The sequence below is a fragment of the Myzus persicae genome, unplaced genomic scaffold (genome assembly GCF_001856785.1).
Source record: "Myzus persicae strain clone G006 unplaced genomic scaffold, MPER_G0061.0, whole genome shotgun sequence".
NCBI lineage: Eukaryota > Metazoa > Arthropoda > Insecta > Hemiptera > Aphididae > Myzus > Myzus persicae.
In genome coordinates, this window is record NW_019101991.1 from 1,053,334 (window position 1) to 1,070,542 (window position 17,209).

The 17,209-nt window shown below is 26.4% G+C and overlaps 1 protein-coding gene across 4 annotated transcripts in view; it reads left to right on the forward strand.

Annotated features, from left to right (window-relative positions):
- Positions 1–17,209, forward strand: part of LOC111030942 (mediator of RNA polymerase II transcription subunit 12-like) — a 115,806-nt gene that overhangs the window by 26,338 nt on the left and 72,259 nt on the right. The window lies entirely within an intron of this gene.

Genomic DNA, 17,209 nt, shown 5'->3' on the forward strand with positions numbered 1-17,209 from the left:
AATAACCCACTTGAACAGTTGAAAGTATTTTTTTGTCGGCGGATTATTACTCTCTCGCATCTGCAGTACTTTGAGATAAAGTGAAAAATATGAAAAAAAATTAATAAATATTATATTATATTCTAAAAAATTAAAGAAGGGTATTAAATTCCATACATTTACATGGAATAAGGTTTAATAAAAGGGGAAGGTTTGTGTGTGTGTGTGCTTGCGCGCGTGCGCCATCCATAACCAAGTCCATCGCACTCACGGGTCTGAAATTCGGTAAATAAGTAATCCCATGACCAAGAACACGCACAGTGGAGTAGCATTTTAGATTCTGAGCGGAGCGATGAACGTATTGATTTTACAATGATGTGTGTTTTATATATTTTTTTTGTGTCTGTCATCAAGTTTAAATACCTTTATCAAAAAAAAAAAAAACCGAAAAGTCGAATTAAATTTTTGTGAGCGTTTGAAGTTGAAATTATCTTACAACATTGGATATTCACTCGATTTTTCTTGTAGCGATTTTCTTATTTTGTTGTAATTCAAAAACGAATTACGGTAAATACAATGTTTATTTCATCAATTCATATACTTGATACAATTTTTCAAAATATTCTGACTCGTTTTAGGCTGTTGGTGGACATTTCCATTTTCCTTTTCTTTCATTTTTTTCTATAAATGTCAATACAATTTTATTGGTTTTGTCAAAAAGCATCACAATTTAACACAAGATTTTTGATATACTGTTACAATAGCAGTTGAAAAATATTAAAACAATTTTTTATAAGCCTTTAAAGTTCAAATTTTGATAATATTTATCAAATTGAAAATCGAAAATGATTTAGTAGTTAAAAACGTATAAAATGTTCAGTTTTTATAGCTAAGGATTGAAAATTTAAAACAATGTTCCACTTAAGCAGTTTTTTACATAACTAAGAAATCTAAAAAATATATGCATACAGTTTTTTTACAGACATTTTAAGTTCAAATTTGGACAAAATTGCATATTAACACAAAGAATAACGGTTATAATTTTGTTGTAATTTGGTTCCAAAACATTCCTATTGTACATAGGTATGTTTAATAATTTTCTAGCATCACTGATAATGTAAGAATAGTATTAATTCAACTTCCCAGCTACCAAATTAATAATAAATAATTACAATATAAAATATCTTAGACTGACATACGGTCTCCGCTTGAATCGTTTTTCATATACAATGATAATATGATATAATTGAATTCAAATTTAATACCATCCATTATAGCGACCTCCTAAACACATAATGTACAGCAGAGAGACATCTCCTTACGCGCTTTTTTAATTTTGTATTTCAAACAGGGGAGCACCTAGAGAACACGTTCAGAAAAAACGAATAATTTTTTATTTTCATTTAACGTTACCATTAGTTACAGAAAATAAAATAGTTGTCAGATATAATTGGATATTGATATTAAAATGTTAGACCAAAATATTTGTTGGTCGAAAAACTTTCCCAACAAATGTGTATAAATATGCATAGTTTACATATTTTGATGTAAAATTAGAGACAGGGTAAATCCACTGACATTATTTAATTTGTCACCATAGCAACACCGTAGCAGGGCCAGCTATAATTACTACATATAAAATAAAAGACCTGAAACAGGTTGACCCTTATTCAAACCCATAGTTTTTGCCCGATTTCATATAACTGTCATCCATAGATTCAGCAAGAGTTTTTTCTTATTATTAATTAAAAAATTATTTCGTTACCTACCTTAAAGGTTAGTAGTTTAAAATGTAAGCTAGATCGACTATGAATTACCATAAATAAATAAATAAATAATAAATAGGGTTTTTCATAAATGTCGGTAAAAAATATGATTCATTTGGTCAAAACGCGAGTATTTCTATCAATTGAATACAAGGGTATTCATAAGTTTGTTTGATTACTATTTAGAAATATTAAGCAGTTTTTTTTATAAACATTTAAAAATAAAATGTTGACAAAATTTATTTTATTAATACATTTATTTTCTTTTGTAAACTATTGTAACTAGTTATTTATAATGGTAGATACAAAAATCATGTCCATGATGTATTTTAAAAAGACTTAATCAAGGACTTTAGTTTGAATTTTGTACTTAAAATATCAATAGTAAAATTTGAACACTAAGTATGTATGTATGAATGAGTATTTGATTAATTTTTTTAAATATGGAAATATGGGTTGGTGGTTGGTACCTATTTACTAGTTACTTACTATCTACTATCTAGCCACTGTTTTTAATAAAAAGCTGAAGTGTGTAGTCCAACACTTTTCAAAATAAAATTGGTACATTTATTGTTATTCAGGTCGTAAGGGTCGGAAGTCGACTTAGCTTAGATCCTGAAAAATTGATTAAACATCTGTTATAACTTATGAGGTGACTTGGAGTGTTAAATTCTGGACTCAAAAATATGGACACTAGAAATCTAGACTGTACAAATCTGAACAATAAAAGTCCTGATTTATACTATCCACGTTTTAAAGTCCAGATTTTAATATTCCAGGTTCTTACTCATTTCCCTGTCATAAATGCCTAACCAGTTTTACATTTCCTGCTATATTACAATCCTTTGACTTTTACACTGCGTTGTGAACGTTTTTAATACGATTGTTGATTTTACTTATCTTGTAGTATACAGATTATATCTAGGTACGTCCTACACTATTATTGTTGTGTTTTTATAAACAAGCATTTTTATGATATTTTCTCAGTGCCTATTCTGGTACTAATGTATAGACATTTTTTTCCAGTGATGGTAATTATACAACTCACAAAACAATTATATAAACATTTTAATTCTTAATTTTTTTTTTGTTGAACAATTATTATTTTTGTTATATCTATTTGAATTTTGTATATATTTAGTATCGTTGTATTAGTTATATGGAATAAAAAAATGTAACGTTGTTGTTATCTGGTAACAAAGTATATATTTTTCTTTATAATAATATATCATGCGTACACAACCTTTTACAAATCCCGAGCCACGATCAAAATCTTTATATAAACTGCTGTTGGCCATATATGCTATTTCCACTGATCTTTTATTATTTTTTTTCCAATATTTATTGTACTTTTCAGGGATAAGCACATCGAAACGGAACAATGCAAAGCTCAAATATGATATTATTATCTTGAATCTTTATCGGAATCAAAATTTATTTCCTTTATAAGTGTCCGCATTACCTATTGTGTTTTGATATTTTTTTTCATAATAATTTCATTTTATTTTTCTTATATAATTTATGAAATTTATTAATGTTTGTATTAAAATAATACGTTTTAATGGAAACTTTTTTAAAATACTTAATAGGTACACATATGAAAGATTTTTTATTTTAGAATCATTTGAATTTTAAATGTTGTCAAAACTTGTCAAAACCACGAACATTTTGTAAATTATTTTGTAGTTGAAAAGAGATCAAGGCTGTTTAATTTTTTTAGATAAGACTTGAAAATGTATTACAAAGTTCTTCACGAGTAGTTCATAGGTATTGAACTTACAAATCTTAAATACATATTATAAGTACAATTTTTTTTATAAACATTTAAACCTTCAAATTTAAACGAAATTAAATATTTAAAGAATATTACGTAGTGTAGCTACATCAGTGTTGATAAATATTTGGGCTCTCTATATCGGGCAGTTGTGCCTATATTATTCAGGTAGCTGTAAGTACCACAGCTCAAATAATAAGCTAGATTAGGTATATGCATACAATATTTGAATTATAGTTTATATTTATTGCCGTTAATATGTTGTAGTAAGTTCATCGTTCATCATATTTATACTGCACAATGTACAAAATACAAATGCGTATAATTCGTTTATTTTAAACATTTCAATACAGTTGCCATTATAACTTACAACTTCTTTTGTTCATAAGTTATATAAGTACTTATTAAGTTCATGATGGGAGTGCAAAAAGTTTAGTAATAACGGGAAAAGTGTTTAAATGATGATGCTTAAAAGTATTGATTAATTAGAACACTTAAATCAAATTAAATACACTTTATTGACAAAAGTTTACAAAAAAAATGTTTCATTTATTATTTAATCACACAAAAGATACCTATAATATTACTAAAAGAATGGGAACAATTACTAACTTATTTTTTTCCTTTACCAAAGAACCTTGTTACGCGATTCAGTAAAAATCGAATAGACTATAAAGGCATACAAATCAAGCTCAAATGACCCATGGTGTCTTAAAGGTAAAAAGCGTACCCGCGCGTACACAAATGGGCTATAAATGTGAGCAGAAATGACCTATTCCAATTTCAGGCTAAAAAAGGTACCAATGCTCAAACGGGCGACGCCCACTTATATAATATTATATATAGGTAATAGCAATTAAATCATTATTAATACATTTTGCGTTTAATATCGGCTTTTCAAATACCTACCCGGATAAACGATAAACTTCCCCGCTATTATAAGGGTAAAAAACTGAAAGCACCCAGATTACATGGTTGTATCTCATATTTCGATATTGTTTTTTATAATCTTGACCCTTGATAAATTGTAAGTTATTCTGTACAAAATCTCTAGCTAATTAATAACTAAAAATTATAAAATTATGGGAATTAGTGTTCGAATGTATTCATAGATTCTGATTGGAGCGACAAATATATTGGTAATGCATCTGTTATATCAGAAAAAATGATTTAATTTCAAACTTTGAATGTAGTTTCTATAGTAGCATTCATCGGATCGGTTAAGACATGTGAATATTTACGCAATAGGTACCTACCAGTTTTCAACAAAATCAATACTGTCAAAATTAAAAAAAAAACAATAACCGTAGATGCTTGAAGTTTTACCAAAATATTTATATTAACATGTTATAGTAATTTTCAAAATATTTTTGCTTTTTTGAGCTATTTATAGAGATTTGAAATTTGAAATTTTTAACGTTTTTTCGTTTTTTTATGATAGAACATTTTTGGAGAAAATGTAATACAAGATTCCACCTCAATTTTTAATCAGTAATTAGTAAATTAATGTCAAAAATAAATTTAATTTTTTTTAAGCAGTTATGTTTAAATATTGATGACATTTGTGAAATTCACTACAATTTGTCTATGATTTCTCAACAATACATAAACATACATACTATACAAAAATCTGTTATTTCTAGTTAAGATGATAAAATATAGATAACCAAGTATATAAATAATATTAAAAGAAATAGTGATAAATATTCAGACTGGTTTTAACCAATTTTCACTATTGTTTGGTACATCGATATTAAACTAGTTATTAGTTAATACAATCACCATATGACAATTATAATTAAAGATATAGGTATAATAGTATAATATCCGATGTTTTTGGCAAAAATAAAATACAACAATCTCCCTTCAAATAAAAATTTAACATACTGTACTTATAATTGAAAAATAAACTACTTATAAGTAATAGTAATGTAAATACATTTTAAAATTTCCTCAGAAATAGATAAATAAAATAAACTTACCTAGGTAGTAATGTAGGCTGATAGACAGTCTTTTTTATTTTTATTTATAATGTTTTTTTTAACAATAGAATTCAGAAATATAAGGTATTTCAGTTTTGAACTAGAATTTTACACAGGATTACGTAATGTAAATTATTTAAACTTTTCTTACAAATTATATTGTTTATTCCAAAAACTGATTATTTTGGCATTTACAATATTATAGAACTTACATAATACTAACAAAGGCTGCTTTTTCACTTCTACTGAGAATATTGTAATAATGTTGTATTATTATGAAGTCGAAAGTAAAAATAAATAATAATAATATAACTCTATGGGTATTCGAAGAATTGTTTTCATTTATGTTGTTCGTCTCTATAATACAATTCATAGTAAACGTGTTTAAATAAATATGGGGTATGAATTTTCGGAGTTTTTTAAATACCTCCATATAATACCAACGAACAACACACAGTACCTATATTTAGAATTTGGATGAAGAATTCTAAGAACTAAAAATTCCATCAAATCAATCTGAAAATAATAAGTCTCTAGTCTCTATAATATTAAATATTTTTGCTGTTATTTAATCGGAATTCAAATTAGTTAAACTTTCATAAATACTGTTTACTTCTTTGGATTTTTAAGTTATTTATATTCGTATTCCAGTTCAAAAACATTAATTTATTAATATAGCTTGCATACAAAATATTGATTTAATAAATTATCTAGGGGCACTTAGTAATATTTAAGCAATCATTGATTCAGTATTAACGATCTACTACACTATTGCAATATCTAACCTAACCTAACAATGGTGTAAATGTTTTTTGTAATATAAATATTATGGTATGATTAAAAATTATGTTCTATATATGACCCCCAATGACCACCCAGCATACATGTACCTGCATAGTAATCAATTAAAATTCAGATTGCTGAGCTGATATATAAATTCGTAATCGGATGAAGTAATATTTTGCGAGCAAACTAATTAAAACTTGATTATCTTAATAATATATTTTATACTTTTGAAATAAACTTACATTTTTGAAATCGGATCAAGCCTTTTGAATCACTCTGTAGATTGTAAGCTTCTTGTGTTAGTAAAAATTCACATCTGCTAAACAACGTTATGGGTTTGCTTAACACATGTTTTTAATAAATTGTTGAACAGTGGATTCAAAGACCACGGAAAAAAAAGATTGATTATAAATTATAATCATATATTCGACAACGGTTGAACACTTGTGAGAAATGACTATGAACATAATCATAAGCATATTATACAGTCTACCCTGTTATAATTTATTTAGTGGTTGTCTGTGCGACCAGCTGATATAAGGATAATATTGTAGGTGATTTTAATTTTCTTTACTGGTCAGAATAAACTATTTATATACAAAAGGCCCTCTAATTATAATTCAATAAGCTTATATTTGATTTTTTCACTAATGAATGAATTCAATTTTTAAATTAATAAAAAAAAAATAACAATGGCAATATATTATAAGGTAATATGCATGTATGTATACGAAATAATTGTTATCTCAATTTCTAATGAAATTAAAATATGTCACTTGACCATCTCGAAAATGTTTATTCCAGTAACAAGATGTATTAACTATAATGTCAACATGCTTGTAACTCACTACACCATGATATAATTCACTTAGTTTTTGTGTATAATATAATATAGTTTTTGGTTAATTATCTGGAAGTTATTGTGTGTTCATTTAAGTACGATAACTTTAAAATACCATGTATACATTCACTTTCCACCAATTTACAACTTTGTAAAAAAAAACCCCGTTTGAAGCTTTTTTTTTTTGTAATTACTCACGCATCAATGAGTCTCCTCAGTGCGGAATCTATATGTGCAAAGAGACCATCATCCTTTTGTTATTATCTACAAATATACACATATACGTATTTCTAATATAAATACGCTTGCAATTTTATTATTCCAACAACAATAAACTGTGTCGTTCGTATATTGTAATATATATGTATATGGTGGCAGCGACCCTAAGGGGTTTGCACGCACGGGGGCGCATACGGCTCGTGTGCGTGAAACTGGGTTAAAAAATATCGATTTTCACTGCACCGTATACTGCTTGTGCTTTCTCGGGGGGATTTGAAACACTCTGAACTTTCTCGTGCCGTGGTTATAGGAATGGACTGGGAATAAGATGATGATATTTACACGGCGGAGCGGAATGTGTGATTTTTTAATCATCGTTATATTTTTGAGGACACAGACTCGTGGCCAACTTATAACTGAATTACTAACTGCGTGTACTGATCTATATATACATTACACACATACCTAACATTAATGAGAGGGGGCCCACTATACTGGCTGCAGTTACTAGTCTAAGTTACTAAGGTTTATACTAAACCTAGCTAATTTAATACATATAGGTAGCCAGGTAGGTGTAGGTATACTGTTCTATAAAATAGTTTGAACCGTATTAACCTATAGTGACAACTCGACGCTCGATACCGCGGTATTCAATTTAATTTAATTTATTTTTTCATTTGATCTAGGTATACCCAGGTAATTGATGTAATATTAAGTTAGAGAATAGAACGAAATAGGAAGAGTGACTGTTTCTATTTATCGCAAAGTAGGTAATTTATTATAAAATATTAATATCTGTTTGTTTTCAGCAGCTTCACTAGTTATAATGTGTTTTTTTTCTGTTTATTATGTATTCCTATTGGTTCTTTACTTATAACTGTTAAGCTGTTATAATTTTATATTGATAGCTTTAATAATAATAAAAACAAATATTTATATCTGTAGCTGTCGAATTAAGACTCGTGATGTTTGCCGGTAATGGGCCTTGAATGCAAAAATGATTAATTTATACCTAGGTCACGGAATTTTATATATAAACATAATATGGTGTAATCAAATGTAGATTTCTTCTTAATTCTGATTAGTAATGAGCTCATCACGAATAAAACAAAACGTACTCTTTACCCGTTTGTTTTATAAATATATATTTTTAAAAATATTTAGCCAATAAGTACGTAATAATATTTTGTATTTTTATATTTGTTTATTTTACAAAAATAATTTATTCTGTGGGAAATACGCGTATAATAATATGTTCAATGTATTGTAAAACGTCACATACAACGGAGTACATGTTCATCATGTCTGGCCGGTATTCAATATAGTAGTAACTATAGTGGTTTTCGTTTGTTCAATCATGAATCATAGTGATTTTATTAAGTAATTATATTTAAAATTTTTTTAAATTAGAATTTTAAAAATTTAATGTTAAATAAAAACACTTTTGATAAATATTTCATTTTTTTTAAATATAATATATTTCGACTTTTCATTACACAAAAATCCATGACCCAATGATTATTAATGAGTTAAAAGATTTGTTTTTCACAACTGGTCACTTGATAAGTTACATTTTTTTCAGTTAAAGTTTATCTGTAGTACAATGTAGTTTAATGTAGTATAAAAAAAAAAAAATCTATAATGGTAATATACCTAGTGTAAAGTTATAAAAAAATGATTAAAAGATGTACTTAGCACTTTTATAGATTAAATGTTATATTATAAACAGTTGTATATTGTGCATTTATATTTCTTTTAATTGGAAATAGTGAATAATAGTTATTAAAAATAACCTTCATTCAGTCTTCACAGATCCATATGTAGATATTTTACATAATAGAGCACGAAGTAAGTATAATATGCACTATGCAGTCTAGTAGGTACTCCATAATAGTGACTATAGTGGTTTCGGTTTATTCATTCATTATATTCTATTCAATACATTCCTTTTTTTGTTAGGTATAATTAGTATTTTAAGAAATAATGATGAATAAAATTGTTTTTATAAAAATATTTCATGTTATTAACACATATTTCGACTTTTTATTTTATAAGACCTAGTGATTATTAAAGAGTTAAAACAATTAAGAAAATCAGAAATTTTGTACATTTTTTTCATAACTTCTCCTTTGATAGGACAAATTGTTTTTACTTTAGTTTGGCTGTTCACCTCAAAAGTCGTAGTATACTTAATAAATATATTTCTTAAATTATTTTAGATGCTGTTTAATCGATTCCTCTTAGTATTGAGTTATATGTTTTTATTAAGTCATACTATAGACTATCGTCTATGGTTGCTTAACAGTACTGAGTACATTAACATATTACATATACTATACAAAAATCTGTAATCACGAGTTATAATGATAAAATATAAAAAGGTAATTAAATATATTAATAATTAAATAGGAAAGCTATACAATATAATCTATAATTATAACAACTAACAAGTATCATGGATAATATAATATAAAACAACTAAATAATCGTCTCGATGAGTATATTGAAGTCGGCTGCGAGTCATGCACTTAGAGGGAAAAATACGATTGATTATTCCATGACATTTATGACTATGCCATCAAATTTAATATAATATATCAATAAAAGTATCGGGTTTATCCAAAAATCAAGATGAATTCGTTGTGTTATTATATAATTCGTGCCACAATAAAAATATTTCGTGGATTAATTAATTGTATTTTTCCCTCTTGACATATTATGGCTGCCAGACTTCATATTTACGTTTTATATGAGACTAAACAGTGATTCGACTATCTAGTTATTTTATAGTTCTATACATCTATGTATGGAACTATAGTATCTATAGCTATTAAATAATAATGGAACACAATTTAAAGATATGATAAAATTGTTATAGATTTATTGTTATGTAATATGCAGTTATACTTACATTGTTTATTTATAATTTTTTTTAAAAATTATTAGTAGTAGGTAATTATTTCTAAAAAAACCACCCTACGATTTTCACAGGTCCATAAGTAGGAAAAATTTTTTTTTGATAAGACAAACTCAATCAGTTGTACAGGTTTCAAATTAAATCTATTTTCAAAAAAATAATTCAACTAAAATTCATGCCTACCAATTAGAAATCTGAATTTGATCTGATGCATATTAACTCAATCTGATATTACCATAGAGTATAGACAATATAGGTACTACAGAAGGATAGGACATGCATTGTATTCAAGTGTGATTGAAGAGCATACTTGTTACCAAAGTGGTTACATGCAATCAAGGTTGTGGTATCTTCACCACTGACAATATTAAATTAAAAAAAAATACTATTGAATAATAATTTGAAAAAATATAATTTAACAAATATCATTATTTTTAATGAAATAATAAATAATATTGAAATTAATAAACTTCTATTAAGATTTTTATTGTTACATTGATTTTGCGTTAAATTTTAAACATTTATAATACCTTAATCATAACGTTATTTTTAATTATTTATCGATTACGGTTAAAGAATAAATATTCCGTTTTTATTTCACTAACAGTTTTTTTCAAAGTTTAACCTCGTGGTTATAACGTTTTTTTTTCTATACTTCCAAATACTTAAACTATATATAAAATGGTTCCATCACAAGAAATGTAACTATACAACCCGTAATTCATAAGATGTAAAATTGAATCGAATTTAAAACGTAAATAAGACAAGTAGGTACCTACCTATTTTAAATACGAGACACAAATAATAATAAATCCTTCTTTGGATAACATACAATTCTTCGTCGTCGTTTTGTAGGTACCAGCTACTACGTAAATATGCATTGTCCCAGATGATTTGATTTTTTTTTTTAATTTAACAAATTATAGTTTATAAATTACAAATATTTATAATCGTAAGCGGAGCGATAAATGTGTTAATTTTATAATTATGTGTTAATGTTGATTTTTTTTATCTGTCATCGCCTTTTCGAGTAATAAAAAACATTAATATCTTTCCAGGAAAGTAGATGAATAATATTATAATTGGTGCCAAACGTGGTGGAAAGTAAATAATTCCAAGAACGTATTTAACTAAATAATTGGGAGAAACCAAAATTTGAACACAAAACCAATTGTTGACAAAATCGATTTTGTTATTTTGTTGTAAAAACAAATAACACCGACCTAATTTTTTTATCTATTTTTTAAGTTTAATTTTGACGAAATTCAGCCAAATCGTAAATTATTTTCATGTTCAAAATGGTTGGTAAATGTTTTATACTCAAACCAAGTATTTGCAAATTTAACGACAGCTTCCACATAATTTTTTTACGAGGAATATAAAAAAATTGAGTGGCATTCCATGAGTATTATTTATCATTTTATTAGAGTCTTAAATTTAAATGATGATGAAATTGGATATTCAAGGGTAAAAATAACGATTCCTCACCAAACGATTTTCGTTTTATTTATTGTTATTCAAGAAGTATTAATCTTAGAAACTTGAAACCTTTTATTGGTACTTACATGATATTTTTTTAAATTTAATTAAAGTTTAAAGATATTTATATTTGGAATACATTTAAGCTTCTTGTCCTAATTAAAGGCATTTGAAATTTTAGAATTTCGTTGGGATATTTCTGAATCTATTCGTAAAAATATTAAGAATAAGACCAAAATCTCGAAAAATTCATACAAGATCCATTATACGTTTTTCTAATTTAAATTTGAAATATTAAAATACATTGGCAAGATTTTTTTTTATGCTTTTGAAGTTAAAATATATACAACATTTGTTAAATTTATGAAAAGCTACAAATTATTATGTACCTATAAATGTATAAAAAATAAATATTAAGTTCCTCATAAATTCTTACCCTAAAATCTAACAAGCAATCTAATTTATTTCTATGCATATTTGATAAAAAAAATGTTGACGAAATTGGATATTTAAACGAAGAAGAGCGATTTTAGTTATCTTGACGTAATTTAAAAATATTATTAGAGGGGACTTAAGCTTTTACGTGTATTACTAGTCGTAAACGCTGAAGTCCCCGCTAATAATATAGGTGTATGTACCGTGATACTTTCAAAATATTTTTTAAGTTTTTTTTTTTTTTAAAGACTTTTATTTTATGAATATTTACAATCTGTACAAGGGGGGCGCAATAAGTAAAAGGTATAAGATAAGATGTAAAAGGGACAGAGAATGACATGAAGGAGCCTCACATTTGAAGCACCTGAGCTTAAAATATTTTAATTTGATTTAATTTTCTTAAAAGGTATGCATTAAGTCTTGAGTAGGTCTCTGGGCCAATTTCTTTTGAGACGTCTTGGCGGGTTTTCTGGAAGATGGTTGGAGTGAAGTTGAGCGATGAGGCAGTTGGGGTGGTGTGCCGTTATGGAGTGGAGGAGAGTGTAGAATTTGGCAGCTGTTTGTTTGATAGTAGCAATTTTTAGCTCATTGTGAAGGCTGACATTTGTAACGTACCAGGGGGCATTCACAGTCATTCGTAGGCAAATGGCTTGGAATTAAGTTTTTTTTTTTTATTCTACAAACATTAGATTTACACCTTTCTACGGTAAGTCGGTATTGAATCAAAAATTACGAACAATAATATATTTTATATTTATAAAATACTAATATAATAGTCATGAATACAATTTAATTGTAAAACCATTTTAAATTCCCGAATCGATGTATTAGGAAAAAAATTATTCAACCTACCTTGTTACTAATAAGTAATAGTAAAATAAATTTCAATAGATAATATTACAATAATATCAATATTTAAATATTCTATGGTAAAATAATCTGTTAAGTGTTAGTAATAAGTAATAACCGACTCTATTCAAAATTGTTTTTCGGGTACAAAGATTTACTATTGAATTTCAATTTAACACACTCATTACAGTGACCTGCTCAATGACGAGGCACGCACAACTACTGTACAGCAGATAGTGGTTACTCACTTTTTTTTAAACTAAACCATGTTTTTATTGATTTGTTGGGCATTGTTTGACAGTTATAAAGAAAGTTAGACATTTTTTTTTTAGCAGTAGATGTATTTTGTATCATACATTTATACATCACCAAGTTTACACTGTCATTTTTTGTATGTATCTTGGACATGTGACCGAGTACCGATCCGTACTCTATTTCGTTGAATCCATGAAACGATATAAGAAACCACCAATATCTCAGTTTCAAAAACTGAATCCGATATAAGTCACGCATGGTATATCTACACATCTTGCATTTCCGTAGGACATTTTCGATAAATTCATTGAATTTTCTAGTAAAAAATTTAAATATTATTTTAAAAGATATACCAACTAATTAATAATTATTAATACACGATTAGTATAAGGAACGATAAAATTCTGTGCACGTTGTTTGCGTATAATATAGGTAGCTTTTAATTTATTTGATTAGTTCATACTATTATTATCATTTAAACGTTTATGTTTAATTATATCATATATTGAGATAATAATTAATAATGTGACATTATCATTTGTTAATTCAAACCATAACAGAAATCATAGTATTGAGCCTGACACGTATTTTTAGATTAGATTTAGCTGATGATTTTAGAACTAAAAATATTACTATTACATACTTATTACCTACTAATTGAAACGCGGAGCGAATAATGTTGGGTTACAAACCTACTCGTTATACCTATAGTATTCATACTAACGGACCAAATCTCCTCAGACAGTGATCTCCCTGAACAAACTCTTTCCATTAATTCTCAGCGTGTGGACAATATTTCCGAATTCATTTCCACTCAATAAAAAAACGTCACACTAAACGTACATTTTCACAGCTGAAAAAATTGTATTGTAAATACTTTGATCTTCTAATTTACCTTTTATTTTAACCTCGTCTTTGAACATGACATTTTTGCAAGTGCTAATTCCAATTAGTTTAGGAATTCAAATACAACAATATTATATTATTTTATCTATTTATAGTTTGTGAATAAGTTGAAAACAAGATAACAATACATATATCATATATAGTTAACGGATGATCGTTTTTTTATGAACCATTCGTCATTTCAAAAACTATGCTACAACCTTCTGAAAGTATTCTTTTATAAAATTTTAGTCATTAAAAACAACATTTTTCTAAAAAAATATGTTTTTAATATATTATTAATTTTATTACTTATATTACATTGTCACATTGAAGGATTGGAAACAAATAAAACTGTATTTGTAACATTGTATGTGTACCAGGTACCTAATATATATACGTTTTAATCCATAATTTATCAAAGTTATAGAAATTACAACTACCTAAAAAATAAATAAATGAATGAAAAGATTATGTCCGGGGAAATTTTTGTCGGGGGAAATTACGTTTCTAGATCTGATTTTAATACCTATCACCGATATCGACTCAGGTTGTTGAGTCCATTACAAAGTAATTGTTTTGTATAATTGATTATTTTTGACGAGCTACCTAACTTAAGTTTGCAATTAATTAATTATATTTTATCTTTAGAACATTTTGCGAAAATATATAAATACAGATTTCAGCCCTGTGTCCGTCTCGTTTCTTTTACATATTATAGTTTATATCATTTAGCTAGTTGTGCCTATATGAAGTGCATGTTGTACATCAATCATGTATTGTTACATGACAAGCTCTAAAGGAGTATTTATTTTTTATCCTTTCATTGTCGGTCATACTATATTATGAGTTATGACTTTGGTACCTAGATATATATAAGTACACCTATCGATATATTATTATGTTGATTATTATTCTTTAAACTACATGTGACCAGTATACCTAAAGCTTCATGCCTCTAAACTCTAGTGGTGTCCCTTGCAGATGGCTTAGACCTTATAAAAATATAACCTCACATAGAATATTGTTAGAGAATATTAAATTTTTATTTTTCAAGTCAATATTCGTATTATACGAAAATATTAAGGCAATAATTATTTAACCTTGTCAAACTCAATGGAATAAATAGACAGTGAAAGTGCGAGAGTATAATAATATTATTATATCTATGCGATTAGTGCCGATTACTATGAAGTTAGTATGAACGCATCAGTATCTCATATTCTCATTAACATATAACAATATTATAAACCACAAAATATCTTAATCATTTGAGTAATACATGTATTTATATGATATTTATGTATTTAAAATACATTTTAAAAATACTTGAAATATTATTTCGTATATATTTGTATTTTGAATTCATTATAAACTTTTATAAAAATAACAATAATTAATTTTCATTAAATATACTTTTTCGTTTCTGTTTGGATTATCAGTATTATGATTTTTTTTACTCAGAAATGAAATGTTTTCATTTTATGTTTGATATAAGTACCTATGTCTATATGTCGAGATGCATGAAAAGTTGTTAATTTAATTGTTTACTGAAATTAATTGGACCGATCATTGGCCACAAAATCAAGTTTAAGAGACCATCAGCTCACCAATGACTCATTAAATTTTTATTAAATGTTTGTGCTACCCAACAATAAACTCGAATACCATTGCCGATTAAATTGTGTGTGCGTGTGGGTATTGTATATATAAACATAATATTATATTTTAAAGAAGAAATAGAACAAAAATAAATGAAAAAATTATGAGACACAGGCATTCGACATTTTGTAAGCTCATATTGGTACCTATATGTTATAACTTATAAGGTACCCCAGTACATTTTATTATGTTTTTCCGATCATAAATGAAGTTTATTATTACTTAGTAGTTACTTGCGCATAATATAGTAGGTATATTATGAAATAAGAAAAATTTGTAAATTATTTTTCTAGGTATAAACTCATAATATTTTTTTTTTTTTATTAAGTTGTTATTAGTGGATTAAAAACCAAAAATTTGAGCTTAATTCTTCAAACATTTTTATGAGTGCCTGGAGTTTAAATTTTGAAGGAATTTACCCGTAATGGCCGTAATATAACTATTTCTCTCAGTATAATTTTCTTATTTTGCTGAAATTTAAAAAACAAATCCTTAGATACTTGAAAAGGTCACCAATTAATGTTTAATAATGTTATCATTTTCTAAACCCAAGTGTGAAATTTTCAAAATTATATTGAGCTTTTTATATACATTTTAAATTTTTGATAAGTTTTAGTTAACTTTTCTATACATGTCGATGCAAATGGTTTTTTCTGTTAAAAAGCTTGTAAAATTTAATGTTAAACAAGGTTTCTCATAAGTAATATTCATACCGCAACAAAGAATTTAAATAATTTATTGATCCAATTTCTTTTTATAAACATTTTAAGTTCAAATTTGGAGAAAATTATGAATTTTACTGAAGAATAACAATGTATTGTTTTTTTTTTGGACTTGATTCCAAGTATATAATGAATTTTAATAATAATATTTATAATAACAGTGGTATCATAAAAGTTATCGAAAATATCGAATACACCGGGAATGTTGACAGTCCCTTTGTATTCGTGATATCAAAAATAAAAAAACAACCATTGGTTACAAATATCGTTTTAACTTTATTTTCCGGTGTACCGATAAAAAATATTATATCAAAATAAAAAAAATACTTTCACCCTTATCCTTACGTCTCCTAGGTGCTACACAGCACGATACTGCAGTTATTGTGTAGTTACAGTGTAGTATATATTATACATGTATAGTTTAAACGAGCCACTATATATAGCTTTGAGTTTAAACATCAAAGAAAAAATAACTGGTACCTATTGATTATAAAGTGAAAAAAAATATATTTGAAAAGTATTTGTATTACTTTATAAATATCTACTTTACATAGTATATTTTATATTTGGTCTTTTAACTTTTGTCAATAAGTTAAATACCGTCTACTTATTGACAAAAGTATTTGAAACGCTTTTTAAGTACCTACTTTTTAATTTG